Genomic DNA, 18,408 nt, shown 5'->3' on the forward strand with positions numbered 1-18,408 from the left:
TGGACCGCCAGCGTCGCCGTGTGTTGTGTTGTCAGCAAGCGGATTCGTCCGCAGCTCCCCTGGTTCGGTGAGGAACATGCCTTGCTTATGAGGCAATCTCCATGCTCATTAGCATGCATACATAGGGCATTGTCACCCAGCTCCACGTTGAATCACAGCTTAATTGCAGTAGTTTCGTACAAGCATAACAGTATGAACCAGCAAGCATGATTGTCAGTCGTGTGCGTTGTTGTAGGCAACACTAACGTTTGAAACCTGTTATCAAGCATCCAAGACAAATATTTTAAGACCAAAATACGCTTGGAAAAATGACTGTGCATTAAGCAAATTCATACAGCGCACTCAGTTAACAAATGTGAGAATACGCATGATACGAAGTGCGTTATAAAAGAACGTGCGAAAACGCTATACCAAAGACCTCGTAAGAATGTTTGAATGGTTTAAAGAGCGCCTTCAAAATATTGACTATAGCAAAGGTTGAAATGGAAGACAAAGCTTCTAGGCGAGAGTGCATGTATGAAGTAAAATACAATTTTTTTTAATGCTTCCAAACTTAAAGGGCTCTAATGTTCAACAAATGTCCATAGCTAAGATAACGTAATACACGTGTAAATAAAAGCCGCGGAGGAGGGACATAAACACGTATCTAAAACAGCACAGGCTTGAGAAAAGCGATTATCACAGAGTCCGGCGGCGATTGGCTTGGAAGGCCCCCCCCCCCCCATCTTCCCGCACCCACCCCCACCCATCTTGTTGCCGGTAACTGCCGATCCAGGGTTTGCTGGTAGATATCTGACCTGTAGCTTCAGTGGTTAACGAAGGTCGTTAGAGTGACACATGTCAGGGGTTCATCCGGGTCTTCTGCTACTGAAAAGAACAGCGGCTTTGAGGAAAGAGGCCGAGCATCGCTGGCGTATGCCTCTCACATTGCCTCATGCACTCAGACTTAACGTACTGATCGGTGGACAAGCATGGCATACAACGTTTTAGTTGTCATCATATTTCATATAAAGCTGAGTAAATTCACCAAAGGTGTTCAAAAATGTCGTTTGCCTCTGTTGATACCAATATGTATAGGTTTTGCTTTACATGATTGGGATCATGTTAGGAAGCGCGAGCTCTGCACCGGTAATGAGCACGCCAAGATAATGAAGATCGTCCACGCTTTCAGTTGATTGTACGAGGACGGCACGGAAACAGAAGTGGTATTGCTTCAGCTGCTTGTAGAACCATGTTATCGGTAAATGTAGTGACACATAAATGCAATTTTGCAAAATGTGGTGGTGAGGGATGGAAGAGGAGTGGGGGGGGGGGGGAGGAAAAACATCTGAACCTGTCTGCGAGAACACTTAAAGCAGTTTTCTCACCCGAATTGCGGCGGCAGCAGGGGTGTAACTCTCAAAGTATTTTGGGGGGGCTGAGTCCCCAAATTATGATAAATGAAAAATAATGGATAAAGATGATAAGTAGGAAAAGAAAACTGTATCCCTGGTGAGGAGGTACAATCCCGCCTCCTCCCCCCCCAAAAAATGAAGGAAACTATACGCATTTATGTTGGTTATGTTAAGTATGTCTTTATCTGATGATTATGTAAGGTTAGCCCCAACCTTCATTCAGTGTTTCATAGCCAGTAAATGAAACTTCAGTGCAAATGAACTCCCGAAACGAAAATGTTTCATGTTTATACCGCACTGCATTTAAGTTGTCTGCCTTTTGTGGTTTATTGCACTTAATAAATTGCAGGTGTTGGACAAATGACTCCCAGCGACGATTCAGACGGTTCCAAATTCGTTGTTGACAGAAAGGCACTTTTTCCCCGGCCCTGAGGCTATCATTGCATTAGTTGCACAACCCGTTAAGTGGTTAATTTTGATGCCTTTTACATGGCTTACCTGCCCTATGACGTCATCGACCAGGTGATTTGGGTACATGAAACGTTTTTGGAAATTTGACCAAGGAATCGTCTGCTTTGAAATTTTCGTGATCATTCAGCTCGATCTTGAAGTATAAGGGAGAATCCTTTTTAACTCCATAAGATTGTGCGGGACAAGTAGTCAGCAGCAGTCATCTATCTGTCACGTGCCTAGAATTAATCAGGAAGAGTCCCTTTTAGCTCCCCGAGGCTGTGCCGGGCCAAGCACAGTCTACACGCAGCCCTTACTTGTCACGTGAGCTAGAATGTTGGCAAATTATAGCGACGGGCTTTTCTCTGGAAGGAATCATCAATCAATCAATAACAATCAACGAAATCAATCCAAATCGTAACCAACCAATAACAGCATAACACAGATTTTACTTTGAGTACTTCTAAAACAAGACAACGATCGTTATTCTCAAAAGAAGCGCTTCGCCTCTTGCCGCCTCAAAACTCTTTTGATCGGATCACGACGCTGTAACGCTCTGATTGTAAGGTCTGTCACAATGCGGGTGCCATTGCAGCGTAATGACCTGACGTATAGCCAATCAGGGTGGTAAAAGTGTACTTTCGGTCGCCAACCAAATTTCTGAAGGAAAAATTCTCTCCAGTAGCGTTAAGTGATATGATATGACGAAATGGTCGTTAAGTCCATGGTCAGTAGCGCATCAGTTATCAGTCTATCACCGAAAGTCTCTTTCATCACTGCATTTCCTAATATCATGTACATAACCGAAACGTTCAATCGTACACCGTCCTTCAACAAGTGTCAGGATAGGTGGTGCTGCTAGGAAAGCAGGCGCGGCTGCTCCAGACTAATGAAATAGCACAATCACAACAGGAGTTTTCTTCCACCCTCGGGCTTGTCGGGCATTACGTTTGAACTTTGCTCGAGGGACCTCGATGGCCAGGGTAGAAGACCGCATGCCAGATTTCGAACCAGTGGCAAGCAGCACTGAGAATAAAGTCAAACATGGCAGCCTCCACGAGGCCATGCCCCCTTATGAAAATCACGTTTGTGCTTCGAGCCCCATCTCAGCCGTCACCAAACTATCCACGATACCTTAAGCATGCTCCTAGTCTTGTACGATATGTTTCGACTGGTGAGCCTTTCGCCGCGTACTAAGTAAATTGCATTGAAGTCTGTCAATAACTTCACAGGCAGCAGCTCTTTTTGAGCGAGTTACTCGCCCTGACAGGAGGGGGGGGGGGGACGATGCGACACCCCCTGCGGTTTGCTGATGGGGATACTAATGCGGCGCACTGTGCGGTCCCGCTCAAATCTTTGGTAGCCTCCGGGCCATCCATTGCACGCGTGTTGACACCATCAAAGCGTCCCTAGCAAGTCTGGTTTCAGAGACGATGTTTTTTTACGAGCATTGCAAGACGATTCAAAGCCGGCGGGTGCGGCGGGCGGCAGGCGACGATTCTGCGGACCGCGCGCGGAAGTTGGCACTGTGACATACTACATGTCATTGTACTCATAATTAAACAAGAGACATGCCCTTTATGTTCCATGTCACTACGCTGCATGGTTTCATATATGAACATGCAAAGCTGGTGTTTGGTTTTCAGGGAAATTTGGTCTTCGACTTGGTCTAGTGGGGTCAGTTAACGACAGGAGACCTCTTGCCAATCACGAGATCTTGTTAAAGACAGTTCATTGTTTGTTCTATTGTTGCGAGGGCTTTACCTTTTTTAGTTTGCAAACGTCAGGAATCACCCGCCCCACCAGTTTGCGTCACAAAAACGAAGGATCAGGGTGAGGGTTGCCATTGTGGCTGCCATCCATTTGTATCATGCTATACATGCTGGTGTAAAAACGTGCATTTCAGACCATGAAAAGATCAATTGCTACAATAGAATAACACATTCAATTATCAACATCCAAACATCGATAGAAATTCAATCAGGAGTCAACATTTCTCTTTTCATGCAAGTGGCATGCAAATCTAAGGTTAGCTGTGATCTTTGTCATCTGCAATGCGATAGTATGAATTAAAATTGATCTTTTGGGCACTAGCCAGTTTCTTATGCTGAGTTGGACCCTATTAATGCTGATTCCTCCTCCTCCTAACCAAAATTTTTAGCTGGAAGATTAAAAAAAGATACGAGAAAAAAAGATAACTTTAACACAACGCTACCGTCTTTGGGATTTATTTATTGACCATGACGCCTGGGCTGCTGCTACCTCCCCTTAACATGCATAAAAAACTGGCACTCTTGTCATTATGCCACCACCCACACAACTATATTAACTTCTACTATCCATGTAGGCTCCATATAAGGTTGGCTGTCTGCCTGCACAGTCTGTGCTTAAATGTGGACAGTTCTGGTGCTAATGGTTCCATCAGGGCAATTTTTTCAATTCAGTGTTAGCAAAAGCAGGAATGAAATTTACCAGATTAGCATACATGCAATGCCATGTCACAAGTGAAAAATATGCATCTGAATGAGCATTGCGGTTATAAATCGCTTCCAGAGCTTTTCTGTCATAGTAGGGGTGCTATTATAGGAAATAGCCAACATTGTCCTCAGAGACAACCAAATGCCCCACCTTTCGTTGAACTCATAGAACTGTTGGACGACAACACATAAAACCTCCTGCTATCTGAAGCAAAACTCTTGGTGTGGGGAAATTGCAATGAAACCTGTACGCCCCCCCCCCCCCCTCTTTACTGCCTACATTTGCCACACCACCCCCATTCCTCACTCGCATTGCCTTCCCATGGCTTACTTCATTGGCTATCATATAAATTTCCAGCAACCAAGATTCATGTTAGGAAAAGGTTGAGGTGTGAATAATTTTTTAAATGCTATCAAAACATTGATGAAATAATTGCATTTTAATCAGGGAAAGCTCTTGAAGATACATTTGGAAGCAGTGAAAAATTACGCAAGGTCCCACCAAAACAGTGTCCTAGAATTGCCGACTTTGGGTGTAAAGCAACACCTTATGAGCAGGATTTTTCACTCCTTTTCCTCATATTTCAAGTGAATTTTTCACTCCTGCCTGACATTGTCTAATCGCACATGCCAAACCCCTATTTACCTTGTCATCCAAAACCGAGCTCACCTGAAACCACCGAGCATAAATGAGGCTCCACAGAACCTGGAGACCTATGGCTATGTCCTACCTCACCTACATCTGAATCATGTCTATCTATGCACAGAGCAAGGGCGCCAGGTACCTTCAAGCCAAAAAACCCTAGCGACTCCAGCCGCTTGCACGCATTAAGTTTGGTTTGTTTACAATATGCATCACAATCAGCACCTATGTGCCAAGTGCAAGGCTTTCACAACTCCCCCATTTTTTTGGTCTCACCACCACGCCAAGAAAGCAGAGCCTGGTGCAAACACCAGCAAGGCCTGGTAGATAATTTATTTCCATGTCTTTTTTTCCCGAGGAAACTTGACCACTAAACTGCATCACTCCTGAAATGCAAGAGTGAAAAATTCAAGAAATGTCTTCTAAATTAAATTTACAGGATGAAAATCACCATTTGAGCACTCATCTTAACAAAAAAATATAAAGTCATAATCATAAAGTCAAATCAGCTGATAACAAAATTTTGCCACAAAAGTATCAGGCTTTATATTTATTCAACTACTTTTGTTTTCTTAGTATCTTATGAATGTGCTAGCACTTTGTTCTTCCTTTCTTTTCGATTGCTTCAGAGGTACCATCTGCTGCTCAAAATGTTGACCATTTTTTCTGCAAGATTCTCCAACTGCAAACTTAAACGTATTTTACTCATAAATTGGATTAGTTTGCCAGCCGTCCAAACATATTTAGTATGCACCCAAGAGCGAACAATTCACAGGGAATGAAGGAGACCATTTGAAGCACGGAACTTATTTTACCGCCATTTTTGTCCTGTTAAACCCTCGTTTAACCGTTTTCTTGGCTCATGGCAGTGCTCAATAATGATAAATCTAAGCCTTTCGAGTGTCTAACTCACCAGGCTACCTGACAAGGCTATCCTAATGCTGCCAAAAAGAGCTTTGGGATAGACGTGATGCAGCTAATACAGAACTGTTTGATGGCGAAATTCTGCTCTCTGGAGGTGTTTATCATGCACACTTCTTACATGTTTCGCATTTTAATTTCCAAGGTTGGTGGGCATGATTGATATTTATACCAGGGGGGGGGGGAGTGGGATGACCTTGCATACCAGCAGACCATGCAAACAATACTGAGTTTTTGTTTTTGGGAACAGGAAAAAGCCAGTAAGTCTCCTGTGGACCAAGTGATTGCTTACCTTACCTGCTTTCAACACATGATTTGTAACCAGAGTTAGCCATTTTCTATTTTAATCCATCGAGTTTTGTCATAAGACAAATTGCGATACCACGAGGCACGCAATGTGCTTATTTTGTTTCATGTTCTTGATTATTTGTCCAAATTTCTTGAAGTAGTCTCTCATGGTTGCTTTAACCAGATGTTTTCTGTAGTTGTCATGGTTTGCTGACTGACCAATAGTCAGACCGTCCCATCCAAAATGTGAAGCCAACATCTCAAACTTTGTCATTAAATATGAATATACAACCTAAATAGTTGCCTTTGCTGTAGCTGAAAAGGCAAGCGGCAATACTGGCATGGTAATCTAAAAGTTATGTTACTTTTGGAGAAGAGAGATTGCTTTGTGGAGCATGCCCGTTATTGCCCTTGACATAGGTTAACCATGGCAATCAAAATAAGTTGTTTAAAGTGATTTGAAGTGTTTTATTCAAGTTTTAAACTTTTTCTAATGCCAACAAGCGTACACAAATAAACTGAATAAAAATACAAGTTGAAATGAGCCAAAAATTAACTTTATCATGTTTTTATCACAAGTGATGCTGTCAACAGATAGGTGAGTTGAGATGCTGTTCAACATATGGGCTACCCTAAGTTAGGTTAAGTTGGTTAAGGGAATTGTGGCAATAGGAATTGTGCAAGAATCAGTACCTGACAACAGCTGCTGTGATACGAACAGGTTAGACAGGATGAGATGAAGCAAGGCCTCTTTATATTAGGCATAGTTAGGCTAATTTCATGGAAATAAACATTGGAATTTTGTAAGAAACAGGACCAAATGCTTGTTCTCCCTGGCCCCATCTTAACAGAAGCCAGAAGTATGTCTAGTGTGTTTGACTTGGCGATGGGCTGGTGTGTATGAGTCCAAGGTTTTGTTTTGTTTGATTGTTTTGTGCCGGTTTAATTTTCTGCTCTTATTTTGTTATTGAATTCCTTCGCTTTGTTTTGTGTTAAAAGTGCTGTGGAAGGGAAGTGCAAAGTGCAGCATCAAATTATTGATGTTAATAATTTTCTTAAGCTCATTACACTGTCACGAAATTACTATGCCTTAATGTATTCTGTTTCACTTTAATGGCCTAAGATGTTAAAAAGCAAAATAGTTTTTTCAGGTTTCTGATAGTACATCCATGTCAACTTGAAATAGATGTCTTTGTTTGCTGAAGCGTCAGTCACAAGCACATAAGTTCCACCTTTTGTGAATTAATTTTTTCACTCCCGCGCGGTCTTATTGCGATGGAATTTTTCACTCCTGCCCTAGTTCAAAAGCGATCCTAGCTCTCTGCACCAAAATATGGATGTCTCCCAGATAAGTTAACTTCTTCCCCAAGTTACGGGGAGGGATAGAGTCCTGAACTGAATAAAAAGAAGAAACACCGCTGATTTCAATATCTATGTGACTAGTAACCATTCTCAATCAGGACAACAGCAAAAATGGTATAGACTGACATTTCAGGGCTATTATCACCTCCTGTTATTCCCCTTCATGTGGAGTGCCATCGGACTTCAGCGTCAAATCTACGGCTCTTTTCAAAGAGAAGAAGGCTGGTCGCTTGTGACTGCTTCAGTGACAGCCTTTTCGGAGTCTTGAAAAGGTAGTTTGAACAATCACAGGTCAATTTCTACCTTGATCGGATCATTCCGCCGATTTACCCTGAATTGTCAATGCCTCTCGTCGCTGAGGACAGGATGCTGAATCACGGTACCGCCAACGATGTAAGTGAGGTCAAAAATCAAACCTAGGCAAGTATTCATGACACCGCAATGCGAATGCCACTTGCAGATTGTAGTGCATTGAAAGTCACCGCCCACCTCATATCAGTCACATTGCAACGATTAAAGCATACCCTCGCGGCCAGATGAATCCCCATATCTAGATTGTTTTCAGTCTTTTATACTGTCTAGTTCGGGACACTGAGGGGCGGCTGTTAACAACGGCGAATCGGCCACCAGCCGGGCTACAGAGAATACAACGATTTGTCGCCAACCTGTCACCGAGTCGGCCGACCGACCTAAAAATCATGGAACTTATTTGTCGCCAGGCTGGAATCAGACCTAGAAAAGATGCTATGGTGCTGCAGGGTACGGTAAAAAGAGTCTACGGAATCGTCTGCTGGTGCTTCGTGACGAAACATATTACCACGGAGGCATTATATCTATGCATGGAGACCTCATGTTATATTTTGCATGGTGTGTTGTGTTTTTTCGTCTTGGATGTCACCAAAATGTTCTGTCCAAAAACATTTTTGGCACAAGGTTGCGTGGATACATGTCTTATTGTCGCCGACCCTATTCACCAAGTCGGCAGGTTTTATCACCCCTGTAGCCAATGTGGGATGCTCAACTTCGTATAATACTGGGAGGTATAGATGGAACTGCTGGCGAAAAAAAAGAAATGATGTCTCGTAGTTTAGGAGGATAAGACGCACTTTCTGTGGATGCATAAAGACACGTTTTTCAGTGGCCAAATCACCTTAAGCTGCGTCGAAACGAGCGGAAGACTGCCAGACCTGGTGCGTCGGGCGCCTGCGGCACCCCTCGCAGCGACTGCAGTCCGATGTCGTCACTCCGAGGGCGTGAGGGGCCGCACCAGCTGTTGTTTGTCGGCCGACCGTCAGCCGCCGCGTCCCGTTGCCGGCCAGAACGCTGCCGGCCCGCCCGCGGCACAGCTGCCACCATTGTGGCGACATGTGGGCCGGCGCCGCAGAGCTGCGAGGTGGCCCGCAGGTCTGGCCGCGGCCCACATGATCGGCGGCAGTGGTAGCAATCATGCTGGCTGGTTAGGGCTCCAGAGCACCAGTCTGTGTCGGTCGGCGATGACGTACGTTTGTCAGTCGCGGCCAGCTGTTTCCAGTCGAGGCGGAGAGCTTGAGTCGTTAGATGAAGAGGTGTCTTCTGTAGCCCTTCCCAGTACCGTGCAGACCTCTAAGGAGCAGCCGAAGAATTGTGGTTTGTGGGTAATACGCAACAGCACAGAATAAGGTGATAAAGACACGGGCGTCGCAGCGCCACAGTCCTGTTTCTGTTATTTGCCAGAATTTGAGTCGCGTCATCTCAGCTCGACCCCTGCTGCCAGGTAACGGCTCGTTTACCATCCCGCCGTTATACCATGTGCAAAACCGGGCCGTGGCGGTGGCTGGTTTTATCGTGATACGACACAGCCGTAACGCAGCCAAGCGTATTGCGGCACAGTCCACAGCAAGCGCCGGTTAGGCTGTACCGCATTACGCTTCTGTACGGCGGGCAAGAGCGCCACCGCCCGCTAACCCAGGCTCGCCGCGTGGAGTGTTGGGCACGAACGCTATTTCAGCGCCGATTTGGACGTAGACGAAAACGCCATTCAATTAAAGGGGCTCGCGTCTCCTTTTCACATCACCTCCGGTGCATCTTAGCGTTTTGGCATTGGCGGCCCATTGGCATCTGACATTGTACAATGTGTTCTCAACGCGTTTAGAACGATGCGAATTTTGCTCTCGGCTGGAGCTTCTCCACTTTTCCCCATGCATGAATGATGTCTTTCAGTGCAAACCACAGTGCTCCAGTATTTTTCTGTGACTTCTTTGACCACTTAAATGCCTGAAGGTAGGGTGTGTCATGAAAGTCACGTGATCAACGACTAAAAACTATAAACTTGGGACTACTTTCATCAATATTCTTAACAATGCTAAATGCCTTTAACAGCGCTGTTTTGGACCCTTTGAAGGCTTGGGACGTTTAGTTGCTGCAGTTTTTTTGCGGCATTATCGGTATAGACTACTGGTTACCGTTGTACTGTTGATGAAAACCAGCGCTTTTCACTTGCGTTACTTGCCGAGGTTCTCACCACATGCTTGTTTTCCCGAATGACGATCTTGTTTTGTTGCTATCGTTTGCTACATTTTCTTTCCGACTCAAATAACTTTTTGACAAGGACTGATTTCCGACGTCTATTTACGTTGAGGTTAAAATTGTTGTTCTGGCTGGCTGTTCTTCAGGTCTAAAAGTAAGTACCCCGCGTCATACCCCCAGTGGCGTAGTTTCGCGGCAGAAGTTGGGGGTCTGAACAGTAAAAAAATAACTGAATGTACCTCCGCCCAAATAGTTAACGAGTAAGCTTTTCCCGGGATTTGCCCCACTCCTCCTTTCAAAGTTGGGGGAGGGGCTGGGCCCAAATTGGGAGGGGAAAGGGCTGAAGGCCTCCCAACTGAATAGGAAAACTACACCCTTATATACTCATTTTGGTCTTATCGGAGTACAGTTTTTTTTTGTGCTTTGCGGGATAGTACCATTGGCATGTCGAACAGTGACAGCTGTTGGCATAGGGTGATAAGCTACAGTCTTCACCATGTCGACATATGCCAGTCAGAGTGGATCCTGATTTTTTGTGTGTTTCTTCAAAAGACAATCCGACGCGCAGCCACAGGAACATAATAATGTATGTACAGAGTGTGCAGTTATGCTGGGTAGTTATCAGTAGTGAGCGATTGTTCCCCATGGAGATGAGCAGAGGCTGCCCCGCGCCTCTTTTTGTAGGCGCCGCCTGTCTGAGCGAGCCACATGCTCACCCGGTCCCTTGTGCCAGCCAGGCATGCGCTCGTGGACGGTGTTGGTGCTGCTCTGGGCGGCGGCCTGCTCAGCTGCCACCTTCTCCGGCTGGGACATTTAAACTGCCGGCGCGGCGCTCACAGGCCAATCAGCTGATGGCCGGAGAGCAGCCGGGGGCGCCTGGTGACCCGGCCGTCCCGCCGCTGGCGCTCCTGTATCGGGCCGGTGGGTCGTGGGACCGTCAAGGAGGATCACGCTTCTCCTGGGGGGTCTCATCGGGACGATCCTGGTGATTCCTCAAAGCAGATTGGGGAGGATGAGTAAGCGTGATTTACATCGTTGCTTACGTGCAATGACAAGTTTGATAGCAAATTCTCCAGAAATAGAGGCTACTTACCCCTTACCCTCCTCGTTGCCCTGTCCCTGTAATGGGGGACTGGGATCAGGTCACTGCGTCTCCGTATTGAGGTCTTGTGGCAAAACAAGAAATTCTATCACGTGTATTGTGTGGTTACCCTGTGTTGACGGGTTACGATTGCTTGAGATAAACAGCTTTGCGGTGCCAGGAGCGTACGTGCGCTCGTAGCACGTACATTCAAAATTGCAATGAAAAGCTACACAACGCATATCGCTCAGCGGATGTGTTTTTTGACGTTCGGTTGATATAGACGCGGTGCGTTCTACCCCACCACAGCGTCCTTCTGCCGGCGCGGCGCCGCCCGCGCGTGCCCAGCCGGCCCCCAAGACCACTGCGTCAGCCACGTCTCCTGCCTCGTCAAGTACGCCGCCTCTCGTTGGCCGCCTTCACCCTGCTGCTGGTGCTCCAGTGACGTCGATGTCTTGGCCATCTTCACAGCGCTGGCGGCGCTCCATGACAACCACATGGGCTTCAAATAAAGAACCCAAAACGATGCGTGTTTCGTTGGCCGCGACCGCGCGATGTGTGGGACATAGGTCTTCTAACGGTTGTCACCTCAGTGGCTGAAAAGTGACGTTTGTCGGAGCTCTGAACAACTTACCAATCGGTATGCTTGAAGAGCTCTTCCTTTACATCCGCAGCGGTGATATACCACCTATAAATCATGATGAGTGATTTGTGTCCACAGCAGATCAGCATAGGATACTGACGTGCTTGTTGCTCCACTCCTTCTTAAGCATAATAAACATCGGCATTCCCGGTTTGTAAAGTGGGTGCATGAAAAGGCGTTCTTAAAATCAGTACAGCCAGTTGTATTTCGACACAGCCAAGCAGAGACGACGTAATGAGATGCATGGCCCGCTCGCCCTCAGCTTGAGAGAAACAGAACAGCGGAGATTGCCAGCGCTCTGCCTACATCCGGCGCTCTCTAAACAATTCACATCAATGATTACGACAAACTCGTTTTGGAAACATGGTACCAATCCCGCGACAAAACACACCGCGGAATGTTAGTAAGCAAGAACAAACAGATGACGGGAGGAACAGCGCGTGGAGGTCACGGTCGGCCTGTGACGGGTGCTGGCGGGCGGCCAGCAGAGGCCACTGCGGCGGGTGCACCATCTGGCCGCCAAAGCTGCTCGTGTTCTGCCCGTCCCTTCGATCACCGCTGCCCTGAACACGACTCCGCCGGATACTCGGGCCTATTCTGTCGGCTTGGGTCCCAGCCACGGGCCGCGCCACTCGGGGTGATGGTATGTCTGGAACGGGAGGCGACGGGAGCACGTCAGGAACGTCGCACGCGTGTCACTGACACGTTCGAAGCATACGCCGCTCGATAGACACGTGGCTGCCATGGTAGCGAAAGTGTACCTAGTGCCTACCTGTCGACCGAGGGCGAATATGGAGTTGGTGACGGCTGGAATATCCTTCTTGTCAAAGAGGTCCGTGGTTTGGAAGATGTCCAGATCAGAACAGCCGTACGCCAGCATCGCCTTCTGGAAGCTGAACAACCACGATATAAGATATCATTGGGCCCTGTTAGGGCAGCGAGCTTAAGAGCCTAACTAGGCATGTAGCCACACCTTACAACTAACTACACCAAGTGAGTCAGCTTAGACTGGCTTTGCGTTAAACGCATTACAAAAACCCGACTTTGGTTATGGGAAATCACTCGACCCACTTTACTCCAAGGGTTTTGCTAGCCATCAACATTCGCGCCGATAAACGCATAGGATAGCGGCATGCAATATATTGTAGCATTGCGGCACCAACCCAATCACATCTCATGGCTCATGTGTGGATTCGATAGTCTTCGATGGTACTCTATGGCATTCGATGGCAATTAGGACTTACTTATTGATGTTTTCCATGAACTTAAAAGAGGTTCCGGTCGTGGTGATTTTCTTGATGGAGCCGGGTGCCAGTTTGTTCATCAATTTGCACAGCACCTGCCCATCTCTAGAAGAAAAACGAGTCAGTGACGAACGAGCGCCGGCAGCCAAGTGCCTGGCTGATGACAGATGCGGCTTCACTCCGAAGCGTCTAAGTGGAACGCCCAGCGCATGTGGGGCCGGCAAAACACACTGACAACAGGGGCACCCATTGTAAAAACGCTTAGCGATGTCCAACGAGGCGTCCGAGGAGCACCTTTGGTGTCGTGCGCCACACAGCGATGCCGTGCATCCTTTGAAGCCATCAGCGTGCTCATGAAAGGCACAACTCACGCCAGAGTCTGTCAGCGAATTTTATGGCATCGTGTTGATGCAACGAAGAAAACGTGGCCTGAGCGGGTGCTGAAGACCATCAAAATGGAGTAGAATGCGCCCATGTGCCATCATGGCCCAAAATGCGCCATCATAAAATGTGCCTTATCTCAGCAACGCAGAGTCTCCAGGTGTTGTACGAGCTCACACTACCCGACAGCCTCCCCTATCTTGACCGAGCGCAGTGGCTGGTGTCGCCACGAAGCTGCTCAACGTCACAAGCCCTGTTCTGCACTGCCAGCCGCGCGTGGTATGGTGAGGCGTGGCGTAGCACCTGAGGGTGACGCTGTAGTCCTGTCCAGCGGGCCACTTCTCTCCCGTGACGGTCTCGATCCACTGCTGCACCTCCGCCTCCACCCGGGTCACGGCGACCCACCGTCTGCGGCCAGGAGGTCAGGTCGGGTCAGAGAGGTCTCCGCTGCCCCCCCCCCCCCGGGCCGGCACACAGGTCCTGTGTTGGATGGACCACGCCAGGGGAGTATCCGTACACGGGTAGGGGTTAGGATACCCCCTCGCGCGAGAAACGGACTGTTTCAGGCCAGCGGAATGACTGAAGGCGTCCCACCACATCATCAGTAGATCCTGCCCAGCTGTCGTTCAAAAATAGCTCGCCGACTATGACATCAGCGATAGGTAAGACCCGGAGCTCGGGTATTTATGACCCAAGCCCAGTTTGTTGCGATGACCACGTGGGGACTACCGTCTCTATTGCCAAGAGATAAGAATAAGAAGCGGAATTCCGGAAGCCGTGGGATTGAGCCCGGATAAATCACCTTGCTCTGCCCTGCCCTACACAAAACGATCAGCTGGCAGCTGTCCAGAGACGGCCGGCGAGGACCGACTCTCGCTGGCAGGGTGGCTTGTGGCATGCCATTGTGTGGAGCGAGAAAATGCCTTCACCATCCTGTATGACAAAGAAAGACCGAGTCAAAGTCAATTGTGGAAATGGAGCGACGCTGCCTGGCGCAGATGGCTGCAGGGCACGAAGAGCAAGCTCTGCTTTGAATGTGCTTCTGGTCTAAAGCCACTGATGCAAAACATTTGGAATCGACGTTGCAAAAAGTGGGCCAGCCGCGGTCGGCGAGGCCTTCAATCGTCACATCCCCTCATTCACACTGACACGCGGAGATAACCCCGCCGAGTTTCAGCCCCAAATCGTGACAAACAGCCAAGTGCATGTCACCGCCGGCCGTTTTTGACGTGACAGACGACCGGCTGTATGTCACCGCCGGCCGTTTTCGCGGTCTGGGAGGGAGGGAAGGAGCTGCGTCAGGGGCCGCCACCTATCCCGACAGCGACCGTGCCGAACAGCCCGTCAGCTTGACACCATGTTGAACTCTGTCGAGGTCGACCCCGTCCGGCCAACCAGCGCCGCGCCGACGCGACCACCCCGGCGCGGCGGCAATCAGGGCGCGATCCATCAGCTCGGCGAGCTGGCCCGCGCGCCAGCGGGACATCAACGGCACGGCGGCCCGCCCCGCCCCGCCGCGAGTACCGTGCGGAGGTGGGAGCTCTGGCTCACCTGCCAGCCACGTGTGGGGGAGGCGCGGCGCCTGGCCGGGGCCGGGGTACGGGTGTCCGCGGCGGGACGCGGCTGAAGTTTTGGTGGGCAGCGGTGGATGGCCGCCGGCACCGGTGACGTCACGGGGCTGTTGGAGACCACGCCTTGCAGAGCTCGGATGGTGTCGTGGCGGGACGCGGCTGAAGTTTCGGTGGGCAGCGGTGGATGGCCGCCAGCGCCGGTGACGTCACGGCGCTGTTGGAAATTACGCCTTGCAGAGCTCGGATGGCGTTGAGGGCTGAATTACGGTGATGTGCTCACTTCACGCGTAGTACCTTATTACATACGAGCACGAGGCCGTTTTTGTGGGGGTCACGACACTGGTGCTCTCGCCAGCTGGCTAACCCTGTGATGAGCAGCACCCTTCTGGCGGAGCACGTGTCGACGTCCGGTCGTGCGCGTATGCTGAGAACGAACACCTGGCGATTCATCGTGGACGTTCTCTCCGTTCTATGATGAATCTTCGATGTGATGTGCACAAACTTGACTTGTTGCTCACTGTCGCCAGCGAACAAAGTCGAAAGTTTGAAAACTTACCGGAATTTGCAGCAAAGGTATAAGACTACTTTCTTGTGATTCCGGAACGTGTCTGCAACGTGTGTCTGGATTCTACGAGTGTCTAAAGAAACCATAAGACCCTTTGGTGATGAGACTCATAATCCTTCCCTTGTATCCTCCGTCTCGATTTATCCCGCATCATTCACGACGCCCCGCTTGCCCGGGGCAGCGTGCACGCGCCTGCTACGAGTGAAGCCGAAGCGCCCGCTGGTGGGTGGCCTGACTGAACGCCAAGCGCACATCTGCAGCGGAGTCCGTGTGTGGGGGCAAAGTTTCCGCGGTCGGGTCTCCAGGTGCGCGTAGTCCTATCTCACCGTTATACATTTTCCTTCATTCCATAGCCCTGAAACTACACGTGCTCGTACAGAACTTGTTCTGTATCGGATCTAAAGGCTGACTTTACTTGAAATCATTTCAGTGTGTTCCCTTGCAACAAAGGAACAACTTCGAATTGCGTTATGAAAAAATCATGCCTTTAGGCCACTATCTCAGTCCTGATGTTTAAGCGGTTGCGACTGTAACATGGTTCGTTGCTGATGCATGCACACGGTGGCTGATAAATGTGCACTCGCTCAGCACTTTGTTAGCAAATGGCACACTTCCAAGAGGCCACTTTGAGAAATAAACACGAACTGTCGGGAGGATTTTCGTTCCCCCTCCCGCAAGTTGATCGGCGGCCCAGGCCACCATCCCACAACTTCACATGCAATGTGGAAACAACTTTGTATCGCTTTGCATGCACAACTCATGTTTAATAGATACGTGCTCAAATACATACTCCAATGGAATTTGAATCGGTGGAACATTTTGTCCCATTACATAGCTGTACGCATTGATCATACCGGATCTTGTTCAGCTTGTAGTTTACGAAAGGTGTATTAGTAAAATATCCCACTTGGCGTTTTCTCTGGTTGGTACTCTGTCAAAACCGAGCATGCCGATGAAGTTTATTTGACAGTGTGGCAGTTTGGCAGTCACATGGCAGTTTTCCCAGCCACACCACATCCGCTCCTAAGCCGAGGAGCGCTTCATCTGGAGCGCCGATCCAGCCGGGCGCGCCGCTCCGTCCAGGCGTGCTGAGCGGTGGGGGAGGGGGGGGGAAGGGGGGGGGCGACGCCAGCGCCGCCGCTGCCGGCCCTGTCACTCGCTCCGCGAGCGACGCCCGGGCGCTCCGCGGAACGCCAGCTGTTGAACCGGTCGCAATCAGTCGGCGTAGCCGGCGGGCGTGGCCGAGGCCGGTGAGCCGTGCCAGGGACGGTCGATGACGGCCAACAAGCGGTAGGCGGGTGACACTTATCGGTAGTGTTTGAATGTTGTGAAACACTGGCACGTGACACTAGTTATCCGGTTGTCGACCCAGTGCGAGGCGCTGTGCAGGGTTGTGCACGTGGACTTCACTGTTATACCTACAATTCACTGTTCTTCAGCACTGGCACATTTGTTCTAATGTGAGCTTCATGTTTGCACCGGTCCCAGGTGATTGGACGGGCCTTGCATGCATGCTTGGAATATAATCGGGGAACAGTGATCATAAACATTCGAAGAGGCGATCTTGATTATACCTAAGCATCGGTCCTCCGTTGAATTTTTGCTAAATACTGATGTGCTTATATTGACTAACTAACCGTAAATGACCTGCCATTAAGTTCTTCCGTGGCCTGCTGGAATGTCTTGCCTAATCCTGACCGACGGCGGGGCTCCTGATCACCCACCGGATTATGAGTGACTCAGCTTGGGCCTATTTTGGTCGGCACCTGCCAGGGGAGCGGCGGAGGGGCGGAGGGGGGGGGGGGGCAGCGGGGCCGGCGGCGACCCATCCGCTCCCGGGCTCGCCGCAGCTGTTTGCCTGGTGCGTCCCGCCAATGACGGCGGAGAGATGAGATCGAATGGAAGATCCGTGAAAGCACGCAGCCTCCAACGACCCGCGGTCTCTCCTGACGGCTTCTGTAGCGACAGACGACACTGAAGAGCAGCTGGTTGGGATAAAAGGTCAACTGAGAATGCGACTCATGTTGGTTCTGCTTTACACCTTTTTAAGCCGTCGTGCCTTGGTTCGGAACGCCTGAGGCTAATGATCGCGGCCGCAGACATTCAAGGTTCGGTGTTGTGCCTCGTACATGCAATGGATATGTGTATCCATGCTGAATCCGCCCCGATCAGCCAGCGGAGAGCCGGCCGCAGCACGGGGGCGACCAGCCGGCCTCGCTCCAGGACCCGGACTGTCACGGTCCGCGGCCCGAGGCCAGCGGGTCAGAGCACGGGTTACGGGCCTCAGGTCAGCCTTAACTGCCGTGACCTCAGGCCAGTCCCAACGGCCGTGACCTCAGGTCAGACTCAACTGCCGTGACCTCAGGTCAGACTCGACGGACATAACTTCAGGGTACGCATACCGCTCCGTGGCATGCATGGCATGCAATGGCTCACGCCGTCACGCGATGGAACAGTGGTGCAGGTCAGCTTCTCCGTGTATCGAAATGGAAAGATGAGGCCGGTGACGTTAAAACTATGAACAGCATGCGGTTCAATGATAAAGTTTCTGTCATTTGTGGAATCTGCTCGTATAGAAAAGTGTTAAGCCGCTGAGCCGTATATGTCACCACACGTGGCATTACATCTACCATGTTGCTCCTGTGTTTTGATGAATGACCAGAGACGAACAACTGAGCTGGCGTGAAGACGGACACCTTACTCATGGTGCCAGGTGACCACCGCAGGGCGATCACGGTGCAGGTCACGCGAGAGCACATGTGCTGCAGACGCGACCTCGGCCCATGGCCTCGCTCCTTACCACGACGCCATCACACCGAAGTGATGGGGATGCGCCGGCGGTGGGTTACCACCCACTCCGTCGTACGCCGTGTCCTCCGAACT

The 18,408-nt window shown here is 49.7% G+C and overlaps 1 pseudogene; it reads right to left on the bottom strand.

Annotated features, from left to right (window-relative positions):
• Positions 1-12,279: 12,279 nt before the first annotated feature.
• On the bottom strand, positions 12,280-15,410 carry LOC119103221 (muscle-specific protein 20-like; annotated as a pseudogene).
• Between the last annotated feature and the right edge of the window lie 2,998 nt (positions 15,411-18,408).

The sequence above is a fragment of the Pollicipes pollicipes genome, unplaced genomic scaffold (genome assembly GCF_011947565.3).
Source record: "Pollicipes pollicipes isolate AB1234 unplaced genomic scaffold, Ppol_2.1 Scaffold_5724;HRSCAF=6776_pilon_pilon_pilon, whole genome shotgun sequence".
Lineage (NCBI taxonomy): Eukaryota > Metazoa > Arthropoda > Thecostraca > Pollicipedomorpha > Pollicipedidae > Pollicipes > Pollicipes pollicipes.